Genomic DNA, 18590 nt, shown 5'->3' on the forward strand with positions numbered 1-18590 from the left:
CAAGAAGTTTTAGTATAGAACAAAATGGCTTAAAGGAGTTCACTTCCAGAATAAAAATTTACAGATAATTTACTCCACCTTCAACATCCAAGATGTTCATGTTTTTCTTTCTTCAGTCGTAAAGAAATTGTTTTAAGGAAAAAATATTTCAGGATTTCTCTCCATGTAGTGGACTTCTATGGTGCCCATGAGTTTGAACTTCCAAAATGCAGTTTAAATGCAGTTTCAAAGGGCTCTAAATGATCCCAGCTGAGGAAGAATGGTCTTATCTAGTGAAATGATAATAACGCGCACAATAACGCGAAGTGTCATCGACATGGCTATGTGAAATTCTGAAACATAAAGAAAAGAGCAGAAGTAAAAATGACAAGAAATAATACAATTAAATGTCATTTAACAGCAGATGTAATACTTCAATGTGACATAGCACCAGCCTCGGACATTATAAGCAGCCAAAGGGAAGGGGTCATTTAGCTCAGAAGGCAGGACAACTTGCAGTGAATGTAAACTGCACAATTCATAAGAGCGTAAATGCTCAGTGTACCATGCAGTCTGGAGTTTGCAGAGGAACATAACATCAGTGTTGATTGTCAAGATTCTCTCAATTCGCATGAATTCTGGCAAACCTGAACAAGATCCAACTGAAACCACCATGTCTGGGCAGTACTTAATCCCATTAATGTAAACATTGGATGAAACTAGCACAGTGCTACAATTAGGACTCTGCAGCTTTAAATAATCCTGAACATTTTCAGGAAAGGCTGTGATAAGTGAACTACAGACCCTGTCCATTTGTACTCTTGGCTTGAAAAAAGAACTGGCATCCATGTGATAGGCAATTGCCATTTGATGCTTTTTGGCCAGCATTAGGGGGACATTTTTGAAGTTGTGTGCATCACTGATCACTTTCTTGAAAAACTTATGTTTCCCCTCAAACCTAATTGTCCATAGATTCCTCAATGGCCCATACGTTCTGATCAGTTGAGGATAGTGCTCCAAGTAGTGATGTTTGGGACGCAGCACAAAGTTTGGAAACACCTCTTGAAGCAAAGCTCTGTGTTCTGAGATCTTCCAGTTCAAAAACTCCACAGTGTCATCAGAAAAGTGGCTAGATAAAGCCAATTCAACTATATCTTTCAACAACATTAGAATTTCCCAGGTATGGTCATTCTGTCTCACTTCATGGCCAATCAAGAGTGGGAGTAGCCTCAAGAGGGCCCAATTTTCATGGCCCTATTGTTTTTTTGCTTGTGTACGATTTTGGAATTGGCTGTGGCTGGTCAGTCCTGTCTGAAAATTTGTACTGGAATTGTTTGATGGCACCATTTAAGGTATCCAGGGAAAAGTAACGTTTGCCACTTAATGGACAGCTACTCTTCACGCCGTACTGTGCCACCAAAGTACTGTCCTGTAGAACATCTTGAACATGCTGTTGGTGTTTTTCTTTTGTCCTCATTTCAAAAGTGCCTGACCTAACTTCCTTGTCTTGAATGTCATCCCTTGTGGCCATGCAAAATCTACATGGGAGATTCACTCTAAAGCAGAAAAGGACATGCAGAACAGATCCCCTTAAAGGACATGTAGAACAGATCCCCTTACACATGATCCTAACTGCTCAACATATACTCCCTGCTCTTCAAGACATTTTAAGTCTTCAATTAGTGGGTGGAGTATTTTTGAGTAGCCATGTTGCTTAACTAAATTTGTTTTACACAGCAGAGCTAGCTGAATGGTGTGCAAAGATGATGTGTGTTTTGCTGTTAGGTTCGCAAGAACCCAGTAGATGGCACACATTTTGTGTTTTTTTCGTGACGTTCCAAGTGGATTCGCCACTTCAAAGTCATCTATGTAGAGATTAAGGGATATTCTACAGTCATCTGCAAAAAATGGATTATTCCTATAATGTGTACCATCCTTGTAACTGCTGAATCCCCTTGATGTCTCACCTGAAGCCATCACCTCTTCAAGAACTTCCTGTTTATTTAGCAATTTCTGCAACATTTGAATAATTGGGATATACATATAACATTGCTCATCTCTATCTATTTTGTACTCAACAGGAAGAACAACTGGATATTCTCTTACAAAGTATGATGCTCTCCTCTTCGTTGTGGAAAGAGGACCTCCTTCATTTGTACAGTGTAACAGGACATTGCTGTCAGTAACTGCCCTGACAAGCTCTTTTACAACTGTGCCGTCTACCTCACCATAGTGCTTTTCAATAGTTTGCCGTATTGTGTTATATAACAGTGGCTCAGACAACAAATTAATCTGATTCAACTGTTGGATAATTTCTTGTGTAGCACTTTCAGAAATATGCAAGATTGTTTGCATTTTCAGTAAAAGTGATGCCAAATTGTGTTCCAGTTTTTGTTTTGTGTCATCCAAATTTCCATGTTCCTCTGCCATATTACATTCATCTTCACTGCCAGAGCTGTCAACAAGCGGATGAGCATTATCTTCTGTGTGACCAGGTTGAGTGCTTAACATGATCCCCAATTTAAAATGTTCATGGCAGTGGTGCTGGTGTGCCTTACTTTTATGTGCATTAAACGTGGAGTAGATGTTTGTCTCAAATGAACAGTCTTTGAAAGGACATTGAACTCTCTCGTTATTCCTCAAATGAGTACGCAAATGGGCAAAATAATCTGACATGCTACATGGCTCTATTAAGTCACAAACATGGCACTTGTAACAAACTAAATCATGACCAGAACTACTTGATTCTGCAGTTCTTTGTTGGGAATAGATTTTTGATAAATGTACTTTTAATGCATTAAATGACTTAAAAGCACACGGACAGTCAGTATGGAGACATGGTATTGGAACAACTCGTGAATATGTTCCATGGCTTACGCGGTAGTGCTTAAGAAGTTGTGCCCTCTTTTCTGATGTGTAAATGCAAACCTTACATTTCCACTGCATAGCAGCTCCTCATCTATTGGAATTCTGGAAAGAAAATTAAAAAAGTTATTCCATCAATCAAATGTCAATTAAAAAAAAACAGGCAGTGTTTCTGTTTTGTTTAATTGTAAGACACCTATTCAATATTAGTTATTTTAAAACTAACTAAAATTATTTACTTTTTCTTCCCCTAACAAGTTTACTGTGTTTTAAATTAAGGGAGACACTTCCAAAAAGAATGAAACAAATAAAATAATTCTTAACAGTTTGACTTAAGGAGCTGTAAATTTTCTTACATCAGGACAATAAGGTAATGCTTTTTATTTTAATGTGACATGGTATAACAAGAATATATATGGCCTTCTTAAGTTACTAATACCTGTCAGACGAGGAATGATGGGTACTGGCTTACAAACTCAACTAAAAAAAAAACACCTCAACATGCCCGTTTTATTTGCTGCCTACAGATTAACGTTATCGTAATCACCATAATAAGCACGCATATTTTCGTGGCAACAGGTTTGACTGGAGTGGAGTTCAACACTCCTAGCCGTGTTTTTAACACGCCGTGTCTAAGTACAAAAAAAAAGAACCGATTTCAAAATGTCTGCCAGATATCTGACTGGATTGCGCGTTCTTTAGAGTGAATGCAACCGTGTTTTTGTGCTGCCTAGTTTGAAAGTGGCGCGCCCAGCACGTTTGATAGCATATAAATTATGCTTACATCTTATGAAAACTATTTATCACAGTATCACAGTCACAGTAACAAAATTAAAAAAAAGAGGTCACCATTTGACACGTTGTGTAAAATTGTCACTGAATTTCATATTATGTAATTGTGTCACGTCACGCATTATCTTGATCAATCATCAGTTCAGATTACCTGCACACTCCTGTACAAATTAATTAATTAATAGTACTTCATAGGCGACCAGACAGCTGATACTTACAGATAGAGCGGAAAGTAACTAGTTTGAAGAGAAATAGCTTCAAATAACGAGCTTATGAGATAATAAAGTCCACAAAAAGTATGCAATAACGAAAAAAACTAACGATTATTAAGACTAGCTAACAAAAATATCAGATAATTAGGTTCAAATTAAAAGAGATTACCTTAAATTCACCGATGTAGGTCCTCTCACTCTGAATCCTCAATCCATCTGCATTGGGTGGGGGCGGGGTGGCGCGAAGGAAAATTAATCCCCGACTACGCATGCGTAACAGCACGCCTTAGACATTTTGAGTAATTTTACTTAAATTACATTAGTTATGGGAGCTATTTGTTCAAATATTTCAGCAACAATTTAAAATTTTAAGTAAACAACTTTTTGGTTAAAATCAAGTAAACATACTAGTATTTCTATAGTAAGGAATACTATTTGGTTTTACAGTGCAACAACTGCAATCAAGCATTTGCGATAACTTGCAATGAGTCTGTTACAGCACTGTGGAGGAATTTTGGCCCACTCATCTTGGCAGAATTGTTGTAATTCAGCCACATTGGAGGGTTTTCCAGCATGAACCACCTTTTTAAGGTCATGCCATAGCATCTCAACAGGATTCAGGTAAAGACTTTGACTAAGCCACTTCAAAGCCTTCATTTACTTTTTCTTCAGCCATTCAGAGTTGGATTTGCTGGTGTGTTTTGGATCATCGTCCTGCTGCAGAACCCAAGTTCGCTTCAGCTTGAGGTCACGAACAGATGGCCGGACATTGTCCTTTAGGATTTTTTGGTAGACAGCTGAATTCATGGTTCCATTTATCACAGCAAGTCTTCCAGGTCCTGAAGCAGCAAAACAGCCCCAGACCATCACACTACCACCACCATATTTTACTGTTGGTATGATGTTCTTTTTCTGAAATGCCGTGCTACGTTTACGCCAGATGTAATGGGACACACACCTTCCAAAAAGTTAAACTTTTGTCTCATCTGTCCACAGAGTATTCCCAAAAGTCTTGGGGATCATCAAGATGTTTTCTGGCAAAACTGAGACGAGTCTTTGTTCTTTTTGCTCAGCAGCGGTTTTCGTCTTGGAACTCTGCCATGCAGGCCATTTTTGCCCAGTCTCTTTCTTATGGTGGAGTCATGAACACTGACCTTAACTGAGGCAAGTGAGGCCTGCAGTTCTTTAGATGTTGTTGTGGGGTCTTTTGTGACCTGTTTGAGTCGTCGCTGCGCTCTTGGGGTAATTTTGGTCGGCCGGCCACTCCTGGGAAGGTTCACCACTGTTCCATGTTGTTGCCATTTGTGGATAATGGATCTCACTGTGGTTCGCTGGAGTCCCAAAGCTTTAGAAATGGCTTTATAACCTTTTCCAGACTGATAGATCTCAATTACTTTCTTTCTCATTTGTTCCTGAATTTCTTTGGCTCTCAACATGCTGTGTAGCTTTTGAGGATCTTTTGGTCTACTTCACTTTGTCAGGCAGGTCCTATTTAAGTGATTTCTTGATTGCGAACAGGTGAGGCAGTAATCAGGTCTGGGTGTGGCTAGAGAAACTGAACTCAGGTGTGATAAACCACAGTTATGTTTTAACAGGGGGGGGGGGCAAACACTTTTTCACACAGGGCCATGTGGGTTTGGATTTTGTTTTCCCTTCATAAAAAAAAACTTAATTTAAAAACTTCATGTTGTGTTTACTTGTGTTATCTTTGATTAACATTTAAATTTGTTTGATGATCTGAAACATTAAAGTGTGACAAACATGCAAAAACAAAAATCAGGAAGGGGGCCAACACTTTTTCACACCACTGTATATATAGTTGTTGTTTTTTTTGGTGTTTGGCTTAGTGTTATGTTAGAATCATTATTATACTCTTATACCTTTTGTTCTTTAATATTTTGAATTGTTTTTAACTTTATTTTTTTGTTTTTCATTTAAATGTTAAGTTTTGAAATTTTGTTTCAAAACTTAAAAAAAAAAAAAAAACTCTCAATAATACATTAATAGAACGAGAGAGATTTATCTTCATTTCTTCATTTTTAGACACTTATTTTCATATTTATTTAATATGAAATTATAATTAACATAATTTATCCCCCATGACTTGTTGGACGATTTCAAGACAAACTTTGCTGTCATCTCTTCAAAACTGCTGAAAATTATACAATTTTAAGGTCAGTGATATTTGTATATCCCCCATTGGGAAAATGGATGCTAAGTGACCACAAAAGCACGGCACAAAACCGTGCAGCGCCAAAAGTCGCAATAATGGTTAGCAGTATTCAATTCACTTATATTTATGTTGATACATTATTTTGAGATGAAAACAAATCTGTGGTTCTTTTATATGAGTCACACTATAGTACATTACATCACACTAAAGGACGGAAATGGTAGTTATTAAATTATTTCTATTTAATTTTGAACGTGTCAAAGGAGAAAGAAAGTGTAACTTTGATACAAACAATATCAAAGTTTTTTAAACAAAGCCAAAAATAATTTTCATCAACACAATTCAGTCTCTTAGTCAATCAGTATGTTACTAAAACTCTTCTAGCCCCCCTGCTGCATGCTACATGCCACAGCTAAAAATGATTGATATTCAAACTATATTCATTAAGCTGTGAATGATTTTTTTTAAACTATATGGCTACTCTTTTTAAGGCATCATTTTGATTCCATTTTCTTTCTGCATCATTCTCTTAGGATCTCCTCCCTTCTGCGTGGATCCCTGTTAAATTTCTGTCTATGTTTCCGTGTCCTCTCTCTTCCACTAATTTCTGTCTCTCAATTATTTGTCTCAAAAACAAAGTATCACATTTTATACTTATTTTCATGACACTTTATAACAATACAAGTTTTCTGTAAAAACATCAGAAAATAGTTTAATTAATATAATTATTGTATTTAAGAACACTGAAAAGAATGAAAAGGAGTTAAGCAAATCTTACTTAATTATTTAAAATGCTTTTTAAAGAGACCTTGTCCTCTGGTGTGATATCTTTGTCCTGTGGTATGACAGTACAGGCATCACACTGGAGGACATTTTCTGTCACACCATAGGACGTTTAAGCTTTTTTTCTGTCAATTAATGACCTATTCCAAGCTAACCTGACATTAGCAGTAAGCAAGACACATTTGTATAATTTTCCATCATTATGTAGGTTAACATACAGTTTTTAAATAAAAAAAATATTATTTAGGGGCACACCAAAGGACAACAAAACATAAAACTTTTGTAAGAAAACCATGTGCACAAGTCATGGGCTTCACAGGGGGCTTCAGTAACACAATCATGAATGTTAAAGTTTTCTCTGAAATTGTATCAAGTTCCTACATTTTCAGAAATGTATGGATGAAAAAAATGATTTAGACACTGTTTATTAACATTTTTATGCTTTTCTTTTTTATTCATAAAAGTTGTAATTTATTGAACCATGGCTCCTGTCTGCTCGATTGCTCCTGTCTGCCGTTCTGCTGAGAGGTTTGCGATTGTAGCTCCGTGTAGATTCGCTTTCTGCAGAATTTTACTATCACTCTGTTGTTTAAAGTGATAAAATATAACTTAATTCCCTCCATATTTCTGATATTATCTATCAAACTAATCTGACTAATTTGATCGTTCGCTTTTAATCTAAAACCGCAGGTGCAACGTGTGTGCCATGCATTAGCATTTGTTAGTCGGTTAGCTTGTCATTCGCGTTTCCACTCGCGTTTCTATTCACGCCTATTACTGTATTCTTTTTTCTCGCTCCTTTTCATCTCTCTCTCTCGCTCCGTTTGAACTCACGAGTTCATCAAACAACAGTGTTAAGTAAATAATTCCTATATCACGGCGAGTAATGGCTTCTCCTTCTCTTGTTATTTGCACTTCATGTCACATGTATAGTTTATCTCTCTCTGTCGGTGATGAGGGATTCACATGTGATAAATGCAGGGATGGAGTTAGGCTGACAGAGAAGATTTTAGAACTCGAGACATGCATCCAAACTTTAACTGAAGACAGTAAGAATGTGAGGGCTGTAGATATTGCTTTGGATGCGACTAGCTCGAAGGAGGGATTTTTGCGGGAAGTCGTGACCTAATGGTTAGAGAGTCAGACTCGTAATCCAAAGGTTGCGAGTTCGAGTCTCGGGCCGGCAGGGATTGTAGGTGGGGGGAGTGAATGTCCAGCGCTCTCTCCACCCTCAATACCACGACTGAGGTGCCTTTGAGCAAGGCACCAAACCCGCAACTGCTCCCCGGGCGCCACAGCATAAATGGCTGCCCACTGCTCCGGGTGTGTGTTCACGGTGTGTGTGTGTGTGTGTTCACTGCTGTGTGTGTGCACGTTGGATGGGTTAAATGCAGAGCACAAATTCAGAGTATGGGTCACCATACTTGGCAGTATGTCACTTCACTGCACATCACTAGCTTAGCGAGTCATGTACATTGTTCGGTTCCGGTAGAGCCCGTGCAGCAGGGCAACTGGGTGACAGTGGTCAGTGGCCTAGTCGTGGGTCAAAACACCACTCTTCCGTTCCGATCAAAACATCAAACAGGTTCTCCCCACTCAGTGTCGCACCCACTGAGAAGCCTGATGAAAGTGCTCTAGTTATTGGTGATTCTATTGTACGGAACATGAAAATAGAGACACCAGCCACCATAGTCCATTGTTTACCGGGAGCCAGAGCGCCTGACATCTTGGCAAATTTAAAAGTGCTGACTAATGCTAAACGTAAATTCAGTAAGATTGTTATTCATCATATACTTCATTCATATACTTCGCCAGTCGGAGATCACTAAAAATAATTTTAAAGAGGTGTGTGAACTTGCAAGTACGATGTCAGACACTGTAATATTCTTTGGTCCCCTCCCTGCTTACCGGGGCGATGAGATTCATAGCAGACTGTCGTCACTCAATGGCTGGATGTCTAAGTGGTGCCCGCAGAATAACATAGGTTTTATAGACAATTGGACAAGTTTTTGGGGCAGACATGACCTGTGGAAAAGAGATGGTGTTCATCCCACCTGGGGTGGTGCCGCTCTTCTCTCTAGAAATATGGCCCATAGTCTTAGAGTTCGTACTTGACTAACTGGGGCCCAGGTCAGGAAGCAGACAGACTGGCTAAACCGACCGTCTGCTAGCCACCTCACGTCACAGATATCAGTTAATTCTCAGCACATAGAGACTCTTTCACCTAGATATCACACTATAGAGACTGTGTCTGTTCCCTGAACTAGAAAATAGAGAAAACTTCCAAACCAAATTAAGAGTAACAATCTAATTGATGTTCAACAAATAAAAATTGCTTACAATAAAGAGAAACAAGTTATAAAACTTGGCTTACTGAATATCGGGTCCCTTTCTATAAAAGCACTTTTTGTAAATGATTTGATCAATGATCATAACCTAGATTTGCTCTGTTTGACAGAAAAATGGCTAAAACCAGATGAATACATTACTTTAAATGAGTCTACCCCCCAAGATTACTGCTATAAAAATGAGCCACGTCCAAAAGGTAAAGGGGGGAGGTGTTGCTATAGCAATATTCTCAGTATTTCTCAGAGGGCAGATGTGGCGAGGGGGGCGTGGGAAGACGTCGGCTGCGGCGGGAGAACGAGTACGGAGACGAGTGGTAAAAAGGAGGTCAAGTGAATGATGACTAACACCTGTGTCTGGTTCCAGTGATTGGGGAGAGATGACTGAAAAGCGCCCGCAGATCATTGAGAGAGGAGAGTGAGCGGCAGAGCCGGAGGAGTGCGGAACGCGTGTTTGCCTTATGTGTCTCGACTACAGATTATTTGTTGGTTTACTTTTTCAGTTAATGTCATTAAAAGACACCCTGCTCACCACCCCTGACTTCCTCGTCCCGGGTTTCGGCACCAGTGTAGCGTAGTTCAAGATAGCACAAAGGACCCCTGTGGAGAGGGTGAGTAGCTTCAAGTACCTCGGTAAAGTAAAGTAAAGTCGTGACGTATTGTCAAGTATGGTGACCCATGCTCTGCGTTTAACCCATCCAAGTGCACACACACAGCAGTGAGTAGTGAACAAATGCACACACACACACCGTGAACACACACCCGGAGCAGTGGGCAGCCATGCTGCGGCGCCCGGGGAGCAGTTGGGGGTTCGGTGCCTTGCTCAAGGGCACCTCAGTCATGGTATTGAGGGTGGAGAGAGCGCTGGACATTCCCTCCCCCCACCTACAATTCCTGCCGGCCGGGGGCTCGAACTCGCAACCTTTCGATTACGAGTCCGACTCTCTAACCATTAGGCCACGACTTCCCCACCTCGGTGTAAACATCAAGTACCTCGGTGTAAACATCTCTGAGAACCTGACTTGGACTACACACATCCAAACACAGGTTAAGAAAGCCAGGCAAAGACTGTACCATCTACGACAGCTGAGGAAATTCAGGGTCTCACCAGCAATCCTGAAAACTTTCTATTCAGGGACCATAGAAAGTGTACTGACTCAGTGCATCTCAGTGTGGTATGGAAATAGCTCAAATCAGGACTGCAAAGCACTACAGAGAGTTGTGCGCTTAGCTGAGCGCATCTCAGGGTCTGCTCTCCCCTCTCTGCAGGACATCTACCTCAAACGCTGCAAAAGCAGAGCTGTCAAAACTATCAAGGACTCAAATCACCCTGGTAACCGACTATTCACTTTGCTTCCATCTGCTAAGCGCTTCCGTAGCCTGATGGCAAAAACTGAGAGACTTAGGAGGAGCTTCTTCCCCCAGGCCATCAGGCTCCTAAACTCTAACTCTGTGTCATAACATCACTTGACATAACATCACTTGATAATTTTTTCTACCTCATATGCTGCTATTTAAATGCCCTGTACAACTTTTTTGCACATTCTTTTGCACATTCCTGTTATATTACTATTTATGTCAACAACATACTGACCTGCACATTTATATTTATATTTTTTTATCTTTTATTTTATTCTTTTTAATTTATTTATTTTATTTTTTTTCTTTTCTACTTTCCTTTTTCTTAATATTTGTCTATACAATTGCACTGTCCTTGGAGCGGACCTGACTCACATTTCACTGCTGGTTATACTCTGTAAAATTGTGTATGTGACGAATAAAAATCTTGAATCTTGAATCTTGAATCTTGAGAAACTATGGACTCTCTCTTTTCTAGCACTTTAGATACAGTTGCTCCTTTACGCTTAAGGAAGATCAAAGAAAACAGTCTGACTCCGTGGTATAATGAGCACACTCGCACCCTAAAGAGAGCAGCCCGGAAAATGGAGCGCAGTTGGAGGAAAACAAAACTAGAGGTATTTCGTATAGCTTGGCGGGAAAGTACCCTATCCTACAGAAAAGCATTAAAAACTGCTAGATCTGATTACTTTTCGTCTCTTCTAGAAGAAAACAAACATAACCCCCGGTATTTATGCAATATAGTGGCTAAATTAACGAAAAATAAAGCATCAACAGGTGTTGGCATTCCCCAAGAGCACAGCAGTAATGACTTTATGAACTACTTACTTTCAAGATCGATACTATCAGAGATAAAATTGTAATCATGCAGCAGTCAGCTACAGTATCGCATCAGATGCACTATAGATCCCCTGAGGAACAATTCCACTCATTTTCTACTATAGGAGAGGACGAATTGTATAAACTTGTTAAATCATCTAAACCAACAACACGTATGTTAGACCCTATTCCATCTAAACTACTAAAAGAGCTGCTTCCAGAAGTCATAGATCCTCTTTTGGCTATTATTAATTCGTCATTGTCATTAGGATATGTCCCCAAATCCTTCAAATTGGCTGTAATTAAGCCTCTCATTAAAAAAACACAACTTGACCCCAAAGATCTAGTTAATTACAGACCGATCTCAAATCTCCCTTTTCTGTCAAAGAAAAGGTAGTATCCTCACAAGTATATTCCTTCTTAGGGAAAAATGGTATCTGTGAGGAATTCCAGTTAGGATTTAGACCGTATCATTGGACTGCTCTCATTAGAGTTACAAATGACCTGCTTCTATCATCTGATCGTGGTTGTATCTCTTTATTAGTGCTACTGGATCTTAGCGCTGCGTTCAACACTATCGACCACAACATTCTTTTGAATAGACTAGAACACTTTGTTGGCATTAGTGGAAGTGCCTTAGCATGGTTCAATTTGTACTTATCTGACCGACATCAATTCATAGCAGTGAATGAAGAGGTATCATATCGATCACAAGTGCAGTACGGAGTACCTCAAGGCTCAGTACTAGGGCCGTTACTGTTCACGCTTTACATGTTACCCTTGGGAGATATTATCAGGAGACATGGTGTTAGCTTTCAATGTTATGCTGATGATACTCAGCTCTATATTTCTTCGCAGCCCGGTGAAACACACCAAATTGAGAAACTAACGGAATGCATGGTCGACATAAAAAACTGGATGACGAGTAATTTCTTACTGCTAAATTCTGTAAAAACAGAAGTGTTAATTATCGGACCTAAAAACCCCACATGTAATAACCTAGAACACTATCTAACACTTGACGGCTGCTCTGTCGATTCTTCGTCATCAGTTAGGAACCTAGGTGTGCTGTTTGACAACAATCTTTCATTTGAAAGCTATGTTTCTATCATCTGTAAAACTGTGTTTTTTCCATCTCAAAAACATATCTAAATTGCGACCTATGCTCTCAACGTCAAATGCAGAAATGCTAATTCATGCGTTCATGACCTCAAGGTTAGACTATTGTAATGCTTTATTGGGTGGTTGTTCTGCATGCTTGATCAACAAACTACACCTGGTCCAAAATGCAGCAGCTAGAGTTCTTACTAGAACCAGGAAATATGACCATATTAGCCCGGTTCTGTCAACACTGCACTGGCTCCCTATCAAACATCGTATAGATTTTAAAATCTTGTTAACTACTTATAAAGCCCTGAATGGCTTAGCTCCTCAGTACCTGAGCGAGCTCTTATCACATTATAGTCCTCCACGTCCACTGCGTTCTCAAAACTCTGGCCATTTGATAATACCTAGAATAACAAAATCGACAAAATCGATCCTTTTCCTATTTAGTGCCATAACACACGATGTACTTGTTACATCGTAAGAAGAATGGCATCTACGCTAATATTTGTCTGTTTCTTTCTTATTCTGTTTTTCCGGATCAGATGGTGGATCGGCGGCGGGAGATGATGTCTCTCTGATCGTCGGCGGAGGCCGGGACACCTGGATGAGCCCCGGGGACGTATCCCCAGTGAAGACCTTGACTTAAATGCAATAAAACTAAAACTAAAAATAAAAGAAAATAACTAAAAATATAATAAAATACCTAACTACATAATACTATTATTGTTAGAAATTGTAACAATATAAAATAGAAATAAATACATTTATACATTTTAAATTTTAATTAAAACAATAAGTAAACAATAAATAAACAATTATCTCCTGGCCAGAGCAGAACTGGCCCCCCAACTGAGCCTGGTTTCTCCCAAGGTTTTTTTTTCTCCATTCTGTCACAGAGGGAGTTTTGGTTCCTTGCCGCTGTCGCCTCTGGCTTGCTCAGTTGGGGACACTTAATTTCTAGTGATTATCGTCAATTTGATTTAGCAGATATTATTTAAACTAAACTGATCTAGACAATTTTTATACATTACTGACACTCTATCCTCCAATTGGATACTGTTAAGTGCTTTGACAAAATCTGTATTGTTAAAAGCGCTATATAAATAAAGGTGACTTAACTTGACTTGGCTTGAGACAGTCGTACCATAGGACAATTTTGAGATTTGGCTCAAAAATAAAAAAAATTGATTAACACTGCAGCTTTTATAACAACAGGTCCATATAGGACAAATAAATGTTTAATGATTTACTGCATTTTAAATAACAACAATATTAATTATATTCATTTTTATCTTGTGGGAGAGTGAAAATGACATGTCAGGTCAACAACCTAGAAATTAAATACAATAACAAAGGGTGAAACGGCTGTTAGAGTTCTGATATCACTCTAATATCACACTCTTATCAGCCAATCATATATATATATATATATATATATATATGATTGGCTGATAAGAGTGTGATATTAGAGTGATATCAGAACTCTAACAGCTGTTAGACCTCAACCCAATTAGACCTCAACAGAACACCCTATATATATATACACATTTTGTCATTTAACAGATGCTTTTATCCAAAGCAACTTACAAATGAGGACAATGGAAGCAATCAAAATCAACAAAAGAGCAATGATATGCAAGTGCTATAACAAGTCTCAGTTAGCTTAACACAGTACACATTGTAGAATATCAGAGACTGAATCAGACAAATTTAAGATGCGATCAGAACATTAAAACATGAGGAGCTGGAATTCCAGAGAGGCCCAAGGAAACAGGATGCCGTAAATACGATTCCTAGCTCCAACTAGTCTGAAGCAAGCAAACTAACCAGCAAGCCTCTTTCACAGAACAGCTTACAACCTTGAGACAAAAGAACACTTATTGATAATTCCAATTCAGGAAGGAGACTGTCAAATTTGGGGCAAGTAATCAAGACTGGTGGTCAAAGAGATGACCGTCACATGTAAACCTGTGATAGAAAATCACAAGATACAGACTCTCTTGGGCGGGTCTCCCCCCATACAAGACAAAGACTTAGACTGGAATTCCTTAGGAGACCTTTTAACCTCTCTCTGGTCATCACAGAACATGCCTCTTATTTTCCATAGAACTACACTGTGGCATTACAGATATTTTCTATACTGCCCCTTTGTTTATTTTATTTTTTTTCTATCACCGCCTTCCAAATGATATTATATCTGGATTGGAAGCAGCACTAATTAAGAGGAGGAGTCTATGTGTATATAGTGTGAGGTTTAGAGACCGGAAAGAGGTTGGTCTGACCAGTTACGTACTTTTTGGAGGCAGTCCTTGCGGGTGAATCCGTCGTTTTCGGAGTGTGCGGATTGTGGAGAGGAGGTGGTGCTACCTGTTTAGCCTGTTGCTAAAGGGCATTTCTCTTGGCCAGTGAATGCCTCTTTTTAACATCTGGGATTGAACTGGAGGTTCGAACCATACTCCTATCAAAGGAGCCAAGACCGGCTGCCGCCGCTAATATTCCCGAGTCACTCTTAGCCATCCGTGCTGCCAGCTTGGTCAGTGTTCCACTCACTAGTCACACATACACATTTCACTCATTTATGCATATTTGAAAAGTGTTATTTTGTCTTATTTGGTTTTGCTCAATTAATTCCTTTTTTTTTCTTTTTTTGAATGGAATTGTAGTGCTTGGAGATAATAATAATAATAATAATAAAACCTGTCTAGAATATAAAAACGTTACCTCATTAAAACGAAGAAAATTACGTATTCTTCCTGTAGTTTGTATTTTGTTTTGTCTTCCTCTTGTTTGTATGTAGCGGATGGTTTGGTTGTCCGTTGCTATCCGGGATGAAATTAATATAAAAATGTGGCAGGTATAATATACTTGTCTGGCGCCCGAACAACAATAACTGATTGTGTTTTTTTTGTTTGTTTGTTTTTTTTTTCTCCCTTTGAGGCTTTCGGTCTGAGTCGAATATAGACTGAGTGCAACTCTATTCGTCAACTAGACGTGGTCTTGCGGTTAGGACTCTGCGTCATCACGCGTGTGATCGGGGGTCGATTCCCGCTTCAGATAGTTTTTTTTTTGTGCGTTTAACCTTTGTTATATTTTTGGGACAAGACGACCTCCGTTACAGAAATGGCGCCCGAACAGGGACTTGAACTAAACAAACTGGATATGACCATTTGAAATTTTGTGACTGTAAATTTTGGAAGATGTGTGGAATGTGAATATTTGAATCCATGAACTTTTATGCTCTTGAGGGAATGTATGTGATTATCTGTGATTTTGGAGTGAAAATCTAAATACTGTGGTGTTCTTGAATAACCTTTGTCAATTGAAATCTTGTGAATAAGTTCTTATCAAGGAAATGTGTGGAACTTTTATTTGGGAAATGTATTTGTTGGGTTTTTTCTTTTTTTTTTTTGTTTGGAAAATGCTGTAATTGATTGTAGAGAAGAACTGTTTTCTTTTTATTATTATTTCGCCCCTGTTGCCCCAAATACATACACAGGCCTTGAATTTTTCATTTTTTTTATTTTTTTCCCAACATTTAAAATATTCCCACACATTACAAGACATGGCCACTTCCTCTTCCCCACCTTCCACCTATGTGGATATTGATGCCCCTGATCCCCCTAGTATTTCCACTCCAATTTGGCCACCTCCTGTACCAACTCAGACCCGTTCAGGACTTCCTCCACATGACCCAACTATGTATAACATTTCCACTCCACACAGTTTCGCCTTTCCTGGAACCCAGGTGCGGATGCTCTCCCCTGTTCTTGGAGGCAGCACCCTTGTGCAACCTCTCACTTGGGCCCCACAACATGACAGCATGCAAATTTGTACGTCTTTGGATGGTACATCTTCTTCAATGGCTCAGCATGATCTTCCTGGTATTCTTCCAACCCCTGGGAGGGGAATTCAACAATATAATGCCCATTTGCAAGGTAACTGGGACAATCTGACGGAGTTCATGAAAAGGCAGGAGAAAACTGTAAATGAGCTTACCCAGGTACTGAAGGCCTCATCTTCCCACCATGAGAACCAGATCATCGATCTTGCAGCAAAGGTGGAGACCAACAATCAACAGGTTGTCACCCTAATGACTGCAGCTAAACAACAAGAGGCAGGCGAGACTGACCAATTGATTAAGGCTGTGCAACTGATGATCTCAAAGGAAATTCAAAAAATGGAACAATCCTTCACCTCTGTAGTCCGGGATGAGGTGGAACAGCTACGGGTGGAGTTACAACAGGATATCAAAGCTATTCAACGCACACTTCAGGGTAGCCTTGATTATGTAACCACGAATCTTCAGCAATGTGAAACACAAATTCACAAATGTCGTACTTGTGTAGCCGAACTGCAAAATGATGTCCAAGTGTTCATTGAGGAAAAGGCTGAAGCACAAACAGGAAAAACAACTAAGATTTCTGGTGCACATCCAATAGAGACTGTTTCACCTCTTCTACCAATGCCTCTGGCAAAAAGTGACCACATTAAATTAACATTTCCCACTTTTGGGCGTCCTACTGATGACGCTGACCCCCTGTTGTACTTGACTAAGTGTCAAGATTTTCTGGCTCTACATCCTTTGACGGATGCAGATCTCCTGGCTACCTTCCGCACAGTGTTGCATGGCACTGCACGTGACTGGTGGGAAGTAAGTCGCTCCAATATAACCACTTGGAAGGAGTTTGAGGCTGCCTTCCTCTCTGCTTTTTTGTCTGAGGACTATGAGGACGAGCTGGCTGAACGTGTCCGCACTAGAGTTCAAGGGGAGAAGGAATCAGTAAGAGATTTTGCATTCACTTATCGAGCACTGTGTAAAAGATGGAAAGCCACGTTAACAGAAAACGAGATTGTGAAAATGATCCTAAAAAATATTAAGCCTTACCTTGCAAGCCAGCTGCGCAGTCGTGTTAACACTGTCGAAGATCTGGTTAGACTCGGACACCAACTGGAAAAAGACCATGAAGAACAGCTTCGGTATGAAGGTCGTGTGGGCTTTAAACAACAAGCCAATTCACAAAAACACTTATCCAACCGATCTGCTGAGAAACCGTCTGTTCAATGTTGGAGATGTAATGGACCACATCCTCCAGGCAACTGCCCAATGTATGGACATCCACCTTCCCAGCAGTCTTCTGGTCAACAACATTTCACACAAGGAAAATATTCTCATCACTCTGCAAAGTCAGGAGGACGACCATCCAATAATAATGTGGCAGCCTCTGAAACACCTCAGACACAAGCTGAAACTCAGATTTTAACCCCTTCACAATCAAATGCATTCATGACCATACCACAACAATTAGTAGTTCCAATTCGCATTGAATCCTGGTTGGGGAAAGCGATTGTGGATACTGGAGCAAGCTACACGTTAATTCACGAAAGTCTTATGAAGCAAATTATAACCCCTGTTCAGCTTCAACCGTGGTCAGGTGGTCCTCTCTACCTGGCAAATGGCAAAGCTGAGAGTCCTTTAGGATGGATAAACATTAATATTCATCTGCACAATAAAGCCATTACAGTACCTGCTGTGGTCCTCCCTTCTCAAGCTCTTGCTTATGCCATCATCTTGGGTTTGGACTTCATCTTTTTCAGTGGCCTGCAAATTAATGTAAGTGAACACAAATATTCTTTCAAGTCTGAACCTACTGTAGAACATCCATTTCAACCTGGAAATGCCAGTGAACCGCTGGTGACTTTGTCAACAATGAAGGAAGAGAAAAGAACCAGAAAACTAAATTTGACCTTGTTAAGTGCTGTTCCTCCTCCTCAACCTTCCTTGACCATGTTACAAATTGACAGCGTGGACGATGCAACATTAATTAAAGATGCCGTAAGTAAAGCACATCTACCTACGGAAGGAAAGCAACAACTATTTCAGATCCTAGAACGCAACTCACGAGTATGTACTCACCGAACTGGGCGAACAGATGTCCTGCAACATCGCATCTATACCACCTGCCAGGTTCCTATCAAGCAACGGCCATATCGGTTATCACCTGTCAAACAAGCAGCAATGGAGGAACAATTGGAGGTAATGTTGAAAGAAGGAATTGTGGAGCCATCACATTCTGCTTGGGCCTCACCGGTAGTTCTGGTTCCAAAGAAAAATGGAAAGTTAAGGTTCTGTGTAGACTACCGTAAAGTCAATGCAAC

The 18590-nt window shown here is 39.7% G+C and overlaps 1 long non-coding RNA gene across 1 annotated transcript; it reads right to left on the bottom strand.

Moving 5' to 3' along the window:
* Positions 1-17057: 17057 nt before the first annotated feature.
* LOC306858171 lies at positions 17058-18230 on the bottom strand. Its single transcript, XR_013783195.1, has 3 exons — positions 18180-18230; positions 17320-18033; positions 17058-17188 (listed from the first exon to the last, which is right to left on the bottom strand). It is a non-coding gene; the product is annotated as an uncharacterized lncRNA (long non-coding RNA).
* Between the last annotated feature and the right edge of the window lie 360 nt (positions 18231-18590).

This window comes from Barbus barbus, assembly GCF_936440315.1.
Source record: "Barbus barbus genome assembly, chromosome: 38".
NCBI classification, from domain to species: domain Eukaryota; kingdom Metazoa; phylum Chordata; class Actinopteri; order Cypriniformes; family Cyprinidae; genus Barbus; species Barbus barbus.